Genomic DNA, 15,826 nt, shown 5'->3' on the forward strand with positions numbered 1-15,826 from the left:
TGTCCGAAGGGTCGAGCCTCAAAACGATAACATATCGTGAAAATCCGTCGCCTCTGTCGAATGTTTTAGGCAGACATACATACATAAAAACACACACATACATATAAACAGACACGTGATATTTATATAATAAACTAGCCTGGGTGCCCGGCGTTGCTCATGTGTTTGTAGGTGTGTGTTGAGCCAATAAAAACAAAAGAAAATGGAGGTGTGTGTAAGGGTGTTGGTTGAACAAAAAAAAATAGGAGTAGTAAGCAGGCTCGAACCCATAACGCGTTAGAGGAAAAGGGGGTGACAAAAACAAAAAAAAACGATCTCATCGATGTGCCTACTTCGATTGTGACGTCACAGGCCGTCGAAATAACGTCTTTTATGCGACGTCATTGACGCGAGGTTTGAATGTCATAAAAAAATCGACCCCTACTTGCAGAAAAGTTCCCAGTAAGGATGAAGGAATTAATGTTTTATCCAATTTGTCGATATTTGTCATCAGAACGGTCAATCTTCCAAACGATACCAATCTCGTTAAAATCCGTCGCCTCTGTCGAAAGTTTAAGACATACATGATGATTGCAAACGTCTTGTCAGACGAGTGCCACTCTCTCAGACACTTAATGTCCATGAGCCCAGAAATTACTTCTTTTTTTTCTTAGTTCTACTGGTGAATTCACACGCTCACGCAGGCATGATACTGAAGAGGGTCATTGAGATCAATTATTACATGTTTCCAGCATTTCAAGCCTCCATGCGCCATAACTTTTCCATCGCCACGGGACCATTTGTATAGACAGATGCCTGAGGGAGTATCTATACACAGGTGATGTTACAGAGTCTAAGCTTTGTACGACAGCTAAGTCTCTCTCTCGGTTCCAATATTGAGATCCAGCAACAAGCAAGAGCAAGATAGCCAGCAACAAGTTAAACTGCAGACCAGCTTAATGCGGGTACTGGTCTCCCGCTTTATGGTTTTTTAAATCAGAGATTTGCTTCTCCTAGAAAGGTTGCCTTCACCACGGCTTATGGGAGCCCTCTCCACCCCAACACACAAACACACATAGTGATAGTTGGCCGTTGACCCCTAAAAAGGGTTCATTCGCCCTTTGGAAGGTCTTGTTTTTAATCCTTCAGGGAGACTAGCCACCCTCCTCACCAAACAAGTCTGGTGGAGGAACCAGTTTAGTCGCTGGTGACCCGACCATGAGGCAGGTAGTACTGGGTTACATGGTACCAGTAGCATATGATATGACCTGACACAAAGACATACATACATACATACATACATGATGATGATAATTGCAACGTCTTGCCAGACGAGTGCCACTCCCTCAGACACTTAAATTCCATGAGCCCCCAAATTACTTTTTTCTTCTTTTTTTAGTCCTACCGGTGAATTCACACGCTCAACCAGGCATGGCACTGAAGACGGTCATTGAGATCAATTATTACATATTTCCAGCATTTTAAGCCTCTATACGTCACAACTTTTCCATCACTGCAGGACCATTTTTATAGACAAATGCCTGAGGGAGTATCTATACACAGATGATTTTACAGAGTCTTAGCGTTGTACGACAGCTAAGTCTCTCTCTCTCTCTCTCTCTCTCTCTCTCTCTCTCTCTCTCTCTCTCTCTCTCTCTCTCTCTCTCTCGGTTCCAATATTGAGATCCAGCAACAAGCAAGAGCAAGATAACCAGCAACAAGTTAAACTGCAGACCAGCTTTATGCGGGTACTGGTCTCCTGCTTTATGTTTTTTTTTTAAATCAGAGATTTGCTTCTAGAAAGGTTGCCTTCACCACGGCTTACGGGAGCCCTCTGCACCCCAACATACACACATACATAGGCACAAACACAGACGGTGCTAGTTGGCCGTTGACCCCGAAAAAGGGGTCATTCGCACTTGTGAAGGTCTTGTTTTTAATCCTCCAGGGAGACTAGCCACCCTCCTCACCAAACAAGCCTGATGGGGGAACCAGTTTAGTCGCCGGTGACCCGACCATGAGGCAGATAGTACTGGGTTACATGGTACCAGTAGCATATGAGATGACCTGACATACACACATACATACATACACACATACATACATACATACATACATACACACACATACATACATACATGCATACATACATACATACATACATACATACATACATACATAAAGATGAGATTGATAGAATAGAAGATTAATAAACATGATACAAATCAGCACACTAAACTAATGCATGACCTGAATTTCTGATTTCACCGTTTGTGCAATTCCTTTTATTTTAGTTGTTTATGCGATTATGTTTTGCAATTTTTTTTATGGGGAATATTTGAATTATTCGGACTACTGTTCTCATCTTGGATGTTTACAGTAATTCGACTAATCCAAAATAATTATGAAATGTCCAGTCTTACAAAAAAACTAATTTTTATATTTTCATATATTTTACTTTTAATGAATTTCACATACAAAAGAGAAGTTTACAAAGGAAATAGCAACTAGTCTTAAATATTGACAAATAAAATCTTAAATTAATAAGAAAACAATTCGGCACGCTTAATAATGACCGGACATTTTTACAGGAGGAATGAAATAATGATTACACCGTATTACGATGACCTAAATTTATTCATTAGCAGTTAATATTCTTTTTAAAACAACTTCACATTTATATTGTGTTTTCCAACTTTGGATCTTTTAAAAATATTTTTAGATCTTTTATTTCTTTAATTAATTGGACACACAAAACAAAAGTTGCATAAATTTACTAAAGAAATTATTACAAACTAAACAAATTTATGTTGAACTCAAAAGAAATACAAATGACTCCCACATTATTTTTCCGAAAGGTTAGTGTTTTTCTTCTTTTTTTAATTAAAAAAAAAAATCTGTTCAATTTATTTATTGTTTATTTACGCTTTTAAAAAAGTTCATTCAATAATTTTAAAAAATAATCTTAAACAATAAATAAGTTACTTTTTATTGTTGTCAAATAAAAATGTTAAATCTACCAATCTTCCATGCTTTATAACTAGGGATATGACAAGAGAATATTGTTTAAATCATTTGGACTCTCGAGTATATATCTTATATGATTTTAGATAATGTGATGTGGTTCTCAATTGATTAACTCTCTAACTGTGTAAAAAAAAGAATATTGTCTTGGCATAGCCTAATTTATAACAGACGTGGTTAAAACAACACACAGATCTCCGATTAAAAATAACCTCTTCCAAAAATCGGACATTTAAACTTTTGTCAACAGTGTATTTATTTAAGTAAAATTTTTGTTTAAGATAACATTATCATGTGGATAATAAGGTTTGTCGAATTGTTGTTAGACAACTGATTACAAAAACTGCTTTTTCGATATTTAATTGTTTTTAAAAAAAAATTTAAAGTAATATTTTCTGTCTACACAAACAAATGTTGCTTGAGAATTCTGTTTGAGATTTTAATGTTTTATTTTATATCTTCAGTTTAGAGTGGGGATAAATATCGTTTTAAATTTACATATCTAGAATTCCGTTTGAGTTTTTAATGTTTTATTTTATGTATTGGTGTTTAAAATCATTTTCTTTTATAAAGTTTACATAAAATGATCACCCACTTATCGGGCATCACTAATTAGCAGAAACTTAATATGGAGAAAAATATTTGTAATATCTTACACTCTACAGTGTAGTTTAACAATATTTTTGCTACTACTTTACAAAGCTTTTTAAAAGGAAGGAATTTTACAAAATAATAAACATTTACTAATTTTCAGTTGGTATCAACAAAAGATGCAATCGTTTGCAGTTTTCAATTTTTGTGGGATAGCGAAAAGGTCTCGTTTAGTTTTTTTGTTTTTTTGCTTTCTACCTTTGGGGGAGGGGTAGATTCCCAGTGTTTTTACTATTCTGTACTTTCACCTAACAATTAAATAAACAAAATATACAAAAAAATATCGTTGAGCATAACAAACCTTTGCAAAAAAAAAATTGTCATCGTTACATTTATTGCGTGGATTTTTACCAGTACTTTGTTTTATATTCGATTATCGGGACTCTTTGGGTGATCGTCTTATGTCAGGTATTTTTTTTATTCTAACTTAAAATGCAACATTACTTTTTTTAGTGTTTATGCACTTGTTTTGCAGCACAATTTTATAAAAAATAGTATTTACAAGTTAATTCACAGTTTTACGACTTCTTACTTTTATTCATTGTTAGGTCAAAGTACAGAATAGTTACAAAACACTCTCCCCTCCATATGTTAAGAATGGTTTTCTAAATAATAACGTTATTGGCGATTCGGGAATTTGGGCGACTTAGTTTGGTGCAAGTTGTAAATTTCTTACTGATGTACAATTGTTTCACTTACAAACCTTGACTTTCAGATTTCCTGTTTTATTTAATTTCGCTGGCAACCATTTTAAGTGTTTTGCTTTTATACCAAAAAATATTTTAGCTTATGTTTACATACACAAAATAAGTAAATGATTGGATAAAAAATTCTTTTCTAAATAAGAATTAGATTAAAAGTGTTTACACACAATAAAATAAATTATTGGATAATAAATCCTTCATCTGAAAAAAAATGCATATTACTAAGGTGATTACATAGGAATAAAGTCTCTATTTTCGAGTCATTCGAGCGTTTTAAGGCAGTAACTCAAGTTTTCTGCACTATGCTGGGAAGAAATAATATATTTTTATAATACTAAAATAGACGCAATACACTGTATTCTTAAAAAAGAAAAATAATATATTTTAAGTCGTATTCTATTATTTCTAATAAGTATAAAAACAATAAATATTTCATAAGGCAGTATATTTCATAAAACTAAAACAAATGCAAACACTTAATAAAACATTGTATTCTATATAAAATTGTATTCTATATAAAATTGTATTCTATATAAAATGTATTACTTGTTTTTGTACAATAAACGTTAAAAGAAAATTGTGTAAAAAAGTTTCGTATTTTCTTTCAAGTTATTTGTTTTTAAAAATTATTTAAAGTTCTTTCTTGAAGATTTTAATGGTTGGTATGAGGCAGCCGAACCAGCCGCCAACATTGCCCTGCTTTTTATCTTTTTAGTATCGTCGCTCTTTCCTTAAGTGCAACTGTCTATATTTCTTTTGCACTTGGTTCACCAGGAATATTAGTTAGGTAGGAATTCAGGTTCTTCTTTATAAGCCCTGTGGCACCTATGATAACTGGTATGATTGATATCTGCCTAAGATTCCAGTTTCTTAGAACTGAGAGTCAGGATGTGTAACAATACCGATTTTCTTCAAATCGATGTTTTCATACTACTGACATTAGTGTCACCCACACTATTTTTCCAGCGCAGTTCAATAAGTTTACTTATCAAAGTAAATAAACATGAAAGATTTTGTTAAAACACTCAAAAATCATCCAGCTAGGTTGAAGAGTAACTTCATTTGTTATTTATTTGTTGTTTTTTTACATAGGCATCACCACATTATCAATGCCAAGAGGCAACTCAATGATAAGAGTTAAAGAGTGTACAGTAGAAACTGGACAATATAGTAATCATTAGTAATGAAAATTCGGTAAATTTGATAACTTATATGGAACGGCTCATCAAGAACTTATTTACGTTAGACTTGAAGACAGCCATATTGTAGTCAGCCGGAAAGCAGGAAAACGGAAGACAATTCCACAGGCGTGCAGTTATAAGAAAGAAGTTTTGTTCATGGACTCTACGTTTAGGTTTAGGTACAGATAAAGAGTGGGGGGAATTATTGATAGTGTTTTCAGCTAGAGGAGTGTTTCTTGTGAAAGTTAGGCGAGGGGGGCCATAGACTGAAGCTCAGTCGAACACTTTCCATGAAAATAACGATACATCAGAGACAAACTCGCAACATCTTTTCTGTAAGATAGAGGTTGCAGCGAAGAGTAAAGGACATCTCCTACGAGGCTACAAAGTCTATTTTGAACTCTATCAAGGCAGGCCTATTCCTTTCTAGAAGCTCCTGCCCAGATGTGGCAACAGTATTCCATCCTTGGACGTACCTGGCTCTTATATAGATAGAAAATTGCATCAGCAGTGAGATCTACCGGATCGATAGAAAGATCCCACCATTTTTCCAGTGGTTTTGGTAACAGATTTGATGTATGTGTTCCATTTAAGATCAGGAGTAATGGTCAAGCCCAGAAGCTTGTCAAAACTTGAGGTCTCCTGAAGGGGAGAGCCATTCATTTCAATTGATGCCAGATGTGGATCAGAATGTTGATCATGTAAAGAGAGAAGCTTGGTTTTAGATGCATTAAAAGTAACCAGCCATTCCTTTCCCCCATTGTACTACGTGCTCAAGATCAGAGGAGAGAGAATTGGAGAGAACTTGGTCATTTTCTGTCTTAGATGTACTACCATAAATGGTAGTGTCGTTAGCATAAATGTCTACAAATGATGTAAGGATGTGATTTGGAAGATCATTAATGTAGATAAGGAAAAGAGTTGGGCCCAGGATGGACCCCTCAGGGACACCGGCATTAATACTGTGAGCTTCTGATTTTGCCCCTCAACTACTACTCTTATGAACCTATCAGAAAGAAATGATTTAATAATTGAGAAGACATTTCCAGCTATACCATAGCTAGCGATCTTATGAAGTAAACCTTTATGCCATACCCTATTAAAGGTCTTAGATATGTCAAGAGCAATTCCCCTAGAAAGGTTGCCTCCGTCGAGAGATTTGCTAATTCTATGATATATAACTGTAAGGACATCTGCTGTAGATCTAGCAGAACGGAAACCATATTGAGTGTCACTAAGAAGGTTATTTTTGTTGAGATGGTTGATTACTTCTGTATTTAACACAGATTCCAGCAACTTACTCATGACGCACAGGATACTTATTGGCCTGTACTGAGAGGGGGATGAGCGATCACCTGAATTCTAAAATACAGGGCATACTGATGAAATTTTCCAGTGGGATGGGAAACTATTTTCCTTAAAACAACGTTTAAACAGTTTTGTAAGTATGGGCGCTAGTTCAGGTTGAAGTTTTTTGAGTACTATAATTGGAATACCGTCAGGGCCAGTTGCTTTACTGGAATCAAATTAGCTTGGCAACATCACGTACAGATATTTGTATATCACATAGCGTGTTTTCTGATACAGGAGGAAATATTGGGGGTTGGCGGCCTTGGTCGCAAAAGGTAGAATTAGCTGCAAAGTTCTTGACAAAGAGTTTGGCTTTGTCTGATGCTGACGAGATTACCTCAGGTCCATTGATAATAGGTGGGATAGAGCACACGCTTCTGTTCAGGATTCTGTTTGCTATTTGCCAAAACTGGTGGGAACCAAGCCGCTGCTCAGCTACTTTGGACTTAACGGATTGAGCATACAACTATCTTGCATTCTTTATTACTTTATTACAATGGTTGCTGGCAGTCCTGAAAGCGGCTTTAGTTTCCATACATCTATTACGTTGGAAGCAGTGGAAAAAGTGATTTCTGTGCACAATGGCAGCAGCACATTCTAGAGAGAACCCTGGCTGGCTGCTAGGTTTTTGCTGAAACTTTTTCGAGGGTATGAAACTGTCTATACCTACAATTAACCATTCCGTCAGGTCTGATACTATAGAGGACACATCCTTTTTAAACATGGAATGCAGAGGTTGATCCGATCTGATGTACGGAAGCTATCCCAGTCAGCCTTAGTGTATCGATATACTGTACGATGGAGAGGTACGTCTGGGGACTTATTACATTTTATTTTTATCTTAATTGATACAGCAGAGTGGTCGGAAGATCCAAGAGGCGACAGAACAGAAACTGAACATAGTTCACGGCAAGTTGTGAGAAACAGGTCTAGAAGGCTTGCATACTGGCCGTCATTGTCGGGCACACGGGTGGGTTCGTGAACAATCTGAGTGAGGTCATAGGCAATGGAAAAATCATGACAGAACCTCCCCTCATCATCGGTCTTGTTTGAGTGGGTCAACCATTCCATGATGTGAACATTGAAGTCGCACCATATGTGAATGTTATCTGAAGGATAAGCAGATAGGACTTGGTCAATTTTCTCAGATATGCTTTTAAAGATAGTAACTCCGCTGTTGTGGGGGCGATAGAGAGTAAATATAAATGCAGTAGTGTGAGCTAAAGCAACCTAGAAGCACATATAGGGTAAGTTAGGATCTTCCTTGGAGATGTCCCTACCACATGGAAAGCTATCTTCAATATAAGCACATATTCCATGCCCATGGCGATCTTGGGGTCAGATTTAGAAGTTAAGTTAGAGTATCCTTTAATTGCAAACTCTTCTAGTGAAATAGCCTGTCCAATGCCAGTTTCACTTAAAAATAAAAGGTCTGGTTTAGTCTCCTGTAATTGGGTTTCAACCTCTGGAAGGTTAGCACGTAGACCCCTGATGTTGGAGAAGGAGACATGGTAGTAGGGGTCTACGTTGGAAGTTAGAGAACCGGGTTTAATCGTGTATTTTTTCTGTAAACTTGTCATGATGATATTTTGGAATTTGTGGACTAGGTCGTCAGATTTACTTAGAGCAGGACAGAGAGGGGAATCTTAGATAGAAAAAGAAACGAAGATTTTTTTTTGTAGCTAATGATAAGGTAAAGCCATAACAATTACCCACTAGTATGACATCGAGAAGCTACTGCATGGTCCAGAATCCATTTACCAAATGGCAATACAGCAGCCCCAGTACTTTGCACCTGCTGATAGTACAGCCTCCTTAGTGGTTAATCCAAGGTTCGGGTCCCTGACTATCAGACGGATAACGTCAGCCCAGACAAAACGTTTACCTCCAGCACCCTTACTAGTGACATGGCTACAAGGATAGACATAGAAACATAAAATTTCCGCCATCTCTGCCAACTGTTCGCGAAAAATACTGCCAACCTTGAAAACAGCTTTTTCTTCTCCCTTTGTCAGAAAAATTACTCATTAACAAATGAGGACTGAGGGACAAATAAGGAGAAGCGAGAGTAACAGGAGCTGCCGATAACGCATCCACAATGCGTTTTCTACTCTCCATTAAAAAAAAATGATTAAGTATTCTATTTAATAAAAGTCCAACACACGTGTTTAAGGGAAAGTATGGTGATAGATTCCTCTTTCACGAACTAAAACTGAGTACAATTTCGTAATCTATTTTTGCAATCAATTTGGTAGATAAATAAACATGTATGGACGAGAAAAAGCTAGCATTTAATAAAACAGAAATACATAAATTAAATACTGAAATAAAATGCAATTATTAATATTTGAATCTAAAAATAAAAAGTATGATTAATATAGAAATCACTTATCTCAACAAAATCACTTCCGTCTCCAAAATGCAAACTGTAGTGAAGAATTTAAGTTTTAACAGCGCTCAAAAGATTTTTTTTAATTAACCGTTAAAAGAAAAGTGTGATTTTATTCTGAACTTTAGCTAGTCACGTTTTAAGAAACTTACGATATAAAAGAAAAGGGGGGTTCTTCCGAAAGTTAGTTGGTGACGTTATAAGTAATTGCGAGATAAGATGGAAGCCGGAATTAAAGGGGGGACTGAAAAGGATAATACAATGGATTGAGTCTATACAATATTTAAGATTAACTCGGTAAAGAAATAAACATTTATGGACGAGAAAAAGGCTATTATTTTTTGGCTACTCTGGTTCGGGTCAGAATAAGAGGGCATTATCTTTTCTGAGACAAAACTCAAGTAATTTGTCCTTAATCAATGAAGGTGAAACTGTTTATATACTAAAGCAATATATTGGTTCGGTTCAGAATAAGAGGGCATTATCTTTTCTGAGACAAAACTCAAGTTAATTTGTCCTTAATCAATGAAGGTGAAACTGTTTATATACTAAAGCAATATATTGGTTCGGTTTCAGAATAAGAGGGCATTATCTTTTCTGAGACAAACTCAAGTAATTTGTCCTTAATCAATGAAAGTGAAACTGTTTATATACTAAAGCAATATATTGGTTCGGTTCAGAATAAGAGGGCATTATCTTTTCTGAGACAAAACTCAAGTTAATTTGTCCTTAATCAATGAAAGTGAAACTGTTTATTTACTAAAGCAATATATTGGTTCGGGTCAGAATAAGAGGGCATTATCTTTTCTGAGACAAAACTCAAGTTAATTTGTCCTTAATCAATGAAGGTGAAACTGTTTATATACTAAAGCAATATATTGGTTCGGGTCAGAATAAGAGGGCATTATCTTTTCTGAGACAAAACTCAAGTTAATTTGTCCTTAATCAATGAAGGTGAAACTGTTTATATACTAAAGCAATATATTGGTTCGGGTCAGAATAAGAGGGCATTATCTTTCTGAGACAAAACTCAAGTTAATTTGTCCTTAATCAATGAAGGTGAAACTGTTTATATACTAAAGCAATATATTGGTTCGGTTCAGAATAAGAGGGCATTATCTTTTCTGAGACAAAACTCAAGTTAATTTGTCCTTAATCAATGAAGGTGAAACTGTTTATTTACTACAGCAATATATTGGTTCGGTTCAGAATAAGAGGGCATTATCTTTTCTGAGACAAAACTCAAGTTAATTTGTCCTTAATCAATGAAGGTGAAACTGTTTATTTACTACAGCAATATATTGGTTCGGGTCAGAATAAGAGGGCATTATCTTTTCTGAGACAAAATCAAGTTAATTTGTCCTTAATCAATGAAGGTGAAACTGTTTATATACTAAAGCAATATATTGGTTCGGGTCAGAATAAGAGGGCATTATCTTTTCTGAGACAAAACTCAAGTTAATTTGTCCTTAATCAATGAAGGTGAAACTGTTTATATACTAAAGCAATATATTGGTTCGGGGTCAGAAATAAGAGGGCATTATCTTTTCTGAGACAAAACTCAAGTTAATTTGTCCTTAATCAATGAAGGTGAAACTGTTTATATACTAAAGCAATATATTGGTTCGGGTCAGAATAAGAGGGCATTATCTTTTCTGAGACAAAACTCAAGTTAATTTGTCCTTAATCAATGAAGGTGAAACTGTTTATATACTAAAGCAATATATTGGTTCGGGTCAGAATAAGAGGGCATTATCTTTTCTGAGACAAAACTCAAGTAAATTTGTCTTTAATCAATGAAGGTGAAACTGTTTATATACTAAAAGCAATTATATTGGGTTCGGGTCAGAATAAGAGGCATTATCTTTTCTGAGACAAAACTCAAGTTAATTTGTCCTTAATCAATGAAGGTGAAACTGTTTATATACTAAAGCAATATATTGGTTCGGGTCAGAATAAGAGGGCATTATCTTTTCTGAGACAAAACTCAAGTTAATTTGTCCTTAATCAATGAAGGTGAAACTGTTTATATACTAAAGCAATATATTGGTTCGGGTCAGAATAAGAGGGCATTATCTTTTCTGAGACAAAACTCAAGTTAATTTGTCCTTAATCAATGAAGGTGAAACTGTTTATATACTAAAGCAATATATTGGTTCGGGTCAGAATAAGAGGGCATTATCTTTTCTGAGACAAAACTCAAGTTAATTTGTCCTTAATCAATGAAGGTGAAACTGTTTATATACTAAAGCAATTTATTGGTTCGGGTCAGAATAAGAGGGCATTATCTTTTTCTGAGACAAAACTCAAGTAAATTTGTCCTTAATCAATGAAGGTGAAACTGTTTATATACTAAAGCAAATATTGGTTCGGGTCAGAATAAGAGGGCATTATCTTTTCTGAGACAAAACTCAAGTTAATTTGTCCTTAATCAATGAAGGTGAAACTGTTTATATACTAAAGCAATATATTGGTTCGGGTCAGAATAAGAGGGCATTATCTTTTCTGAGACAAAACTCAAGTTAATTTGTCCTTAATCAATGAAGGTGAAACTGTTTATATACTAAAGCAATATATTGGTTCGGGTCAGAATAAGAGGGCATTATCTTTTCTGAGACAAAACTCAAGTTAATTTGTCCTTAATCAATGAAGGTGAAACTGTTTATATACTAAAGCAATATATTGGTTCGGGTCAGAATAAGAGGGCATTATCTTTTCTGAGACAAAACTCAAGTTAATTTGTCCTTAATCAATGAAGGTGAAACTGTTTATATACTAAAGCAATATATTGGTTCGGGTCAGAATAAGAGGGCATTATCTTTTCTGAGACAAAACTCAAGTAAATTTGTCTTTAATCAATGAAGGTGAAACTGTTTATATACTAAAGCAATATATTGGTTCGGGTCAGAATAAGAGGGCATTATCTTTTCTGAGACAAAACTCAAGTTAATTTGTCCTTAATCAATGAAGGTGAAACTGTTTATATACTAAAGCAATATATTGGTTCGGGTCAGAATAAGAGGGCATTATCTTTTCTGAGACAAAACTCAAGTTAATTTGTCCTTAATCAATGAAGGTGAAACTGTTTATATACTAAAGCAATATATTGGTTCGGGTCAGAATAAGAGGGCATTATCTTTTCTGAGACAAAACTCAAGTTAATTTGTCCTTAATCAATGAAGGTGAAACTGTTTATATACTAAAGCAATATATTGGTTCGGGTCAGAATAAGAGGGCATTATCTTTTCTGAGACAAAACTCAAGTTAATTTGTCCTTAATCAATGAAGGTGAAACTGTTTATATACTAAAGCAATATATTGGTTCGGGTCAGAATAAGAGGGCATTATCTTTTCTGAGACAAAACTCAAGTTAATTTGTCCTTAATCAATGAAGGTGAAACTGTTTATATACTAAAGCAATATATTGGTTCGGGTCAGAATAAGAGGGCATTATCTTTTCTGAGACAAAACTCAAGTTAATTTGTCCTTAATCAATGAAGGTGAAACTGTTTATATACTAAAGCAATATATTGGTTCGGGTCAGAATAAGAGGCCATTATCTTTTCTGAGACAAAACTCAAGTTAATTTGTCCTTAATCAATGAAGGTGAAACTGTTTATATACTAAAGCAATATATTGGTTCGGGTCAGAATAAGAGGGCATTATCTTTTCTGAGACAAAACTCAAGTTAATTTGTCCTTAATCAATGAAGGTGAAACTGTTTATATACTAAAGCAATATATTGGTTCGGGTCAGAATAAGAGGGCATTATCTTTTCTGAGACAAAACTCAAGTTAATTTGTCCTTAATCAATGAAGGTGAAACTGTTTATATACTAAAGCAATATATTGGTTCGGGTCAGAATAAGAGGGCATTATCTTTTCTGAGACAAAACTCAAGTTAATTTGTCCTTAATCAATGAAGGTGAAACTGTTTATATACTAAAGCAATATATTGGTTCGGGTCAGAATAAGAGGGCATTATCTTTTCTGAGACAAAACTCAAGTTAATTTGTCCTTAATCAATGAAGGTGAAACTGTTTATATACTAAAGCAATATATTGGTTCGGGTCAGAATAAGAGGGCATTATCTTTTCTGAGACAAAACTCAAGTTAATTTGTCCTTAATCAATGAAGGTGAAACTGTTTATATACTAAAGCAATATATTGGTTCGGGTCAGAATAAGAGGGCATTATCTTTTCTGAGACAAAACTCAAGTTAATTTGTCCTTAATCAATGAAGGTGAAACTGTTTATATACTAAAGCAATTTATTGGTTCGGGTCAGAATAAGAGGGCATTATCTTTTCTGAGACAAAACTCAAGTTAATTTGTCCTTAATCAATGAAGGTGAAACTGTTTATATACTAAAGCAATATATTGGTTCGGGTCAGAATAAGAGGGCATTATCTTTTCTGAGACAAAACTCAAGTTAATTTGTCCTTAATCAATGAAGGTGAAACTGTTTATATACTAAAGCAATATATTGGTTCGGGTCAGAATAAGAGGGCATTATCTTTTCTGAGACAAAACTCAAGTTAATTTGTCCTTAATCAATGAAGGTGAAACTGTTTATATACTAAAGCAATATATTGGTTCGGGTCAGAATAAGAGGGCATTATCTTTTCTGAGACAAAACTCAAGTTAATTTGTCCTTAATCAATGAAGGTGAAACTGTTTATATACTAAAGCAATATATTGGTTCGGGTCAGAATAAGAGGGCATTATCTTTTCTGAGACAAAACTCAAGTAAATTTGTCCTTAATCAATGAAGGTGAAACTGTTTATATACTAAAGCAATATATTGGTTCGGGTCAGAATAAGAGGGCATTATCTTTTCTGAGACAAAACTCAAGTTAATTTGTCCTTAATCAATGAAGGTGAAACTGTTTATATACTAAAGCAATATATTGGTTCGGGTCAGAATAAGAGGGCATTATCTTTTCTGAGACAAAACTCAAGTTAATTTGTCCTTAATCAATGAAGGTGAAACTGTTTATATACTAAAGCAATATATTGGTTCGGGTCAGAATAAGAGGGCATTATCTTTTCTGAGACAAAACTCAAGTTAATTTGTCCTTAATCAATGAAGGTGAAACTGTGTATATACTAAAGCAATATATTGGTTCGGGTCAGAATAAGAGGGCATTATCTTTTCTGAGACAAAACTCAAGTTAATTTGTCCTTAATCAATGAAGGTGAAACTGTTTATATACTAAAGCAATATATTGGTTCGGGTCAGAATAAGAGGGCATTATCTTTTCTGAGACAAAACTCAAGTTAATTTGTCCTTAATCAATGAAGGTGAAACTGTTTATATACTAAAGCAATTTATTGGTTCGGGTCAGAATTAGAGGGCATTATCTTTTCTGAGACAAAACTCAAGTTAATTTGTCCTTAATCAATGAAGGTGAAACTGTTTATATACTAAAGCAATATATTGGTTCGGGTCAGAATAAGAGGGCATTATCTTTTCTGAGACAAAACTCAAGTTAATTTGTCCTTAATCAATGAAGGTGAAACTGTTTATATACTAAAGCAATATATTGGTTCGGGTCAGAATAAGAGGGCATTATCTTTTCTGAGACAAAACTCAAGTTAATTTGTCCTTAATCAATGAAGGTGAAACTGTTTATATACTAAAGCAATATATTGGTTCGGGTCAGAATAAGAGGGCATTATCTTTTCTGAGACAAAACTCAAGTTAATTTGTCCTTAATCAATGAAGGTGAAACTGTTTATATACTAAAGCAATATATTGGTTCGGGTCAGAATAAGAGGGCATTATCTTTTCTGAGACAAAACTCAAGTTAATTTGTCCTTAATCAATGAAGGTGAAACTGTTTATATACTAAAGCAATATATTGGTTCGGGTCAGAATAAGAGGGCATTATCTTTTCTGAGACAAAACTCAAGTTAATTTGTCCTTAATCAATGAAGGTGAAACTGTTTATATACTAAAGCAATATATTGGTTCGGGTCAGAATAAGAGGGCATTATCTTTTCTGAGACAAAACTCAAGTTAATTTGTCCTTAATCAATGAAGGTGAAACTGTTTATATACTAAAGCAATATATTGGTTCGGGTCAGAATAAGAGGGCATTATCTTTTCTGAGACAAAACTCAAGTTAATTTGTCCTTAATCAATGAAGGTGAAACTGTTTATATACTAAAGCAATATATTGGTTCGGGTCAGAATAAGAGGGCATTATCTTTTCTGAGACAAAACTCAAGTTAATTTGTCCTTAATCAATGAAGGTGAAACTGTTTATATACTAAAGCAATATATTGGTTCGGGTCAGAATAAGAGGGCATTATCTTTTCTGAGACAAAACTCAAGTTAATTTGTCCTTAATCAATGAAGGTGAAACTGTTTATATACTAAAGCAATATATTGGTTCGGGTCAGAATAAGAGGGCATTATCTTTTCTGAGACAAAACTCAAGTTAATTTGTCCTTAATCAATGAAGGTGAAACTGTTTATATACTAAAGCAATATATTGGTTCGGGTCGGAATAAGAGGGCATTATCTTTTCTGAGACAAAACTCA

The sequence above is a fragment of the Euprymna scolopes genome, chromosome 46 (assembly GCF_053919585.1).
Source record: "Euprymna scolopes isolate OS-2025 chromosome 46, ASM5391958v1, whole genome shotgun sequence".
In the NCBI taxonomy this organism is placed as follows: domain Eukaryota; kingdom Metazoa; phylum Mollusca; class Cephalopoda; order Sepiida; family Sepiolidae; genus Euprymna; species Euprymna scolopes.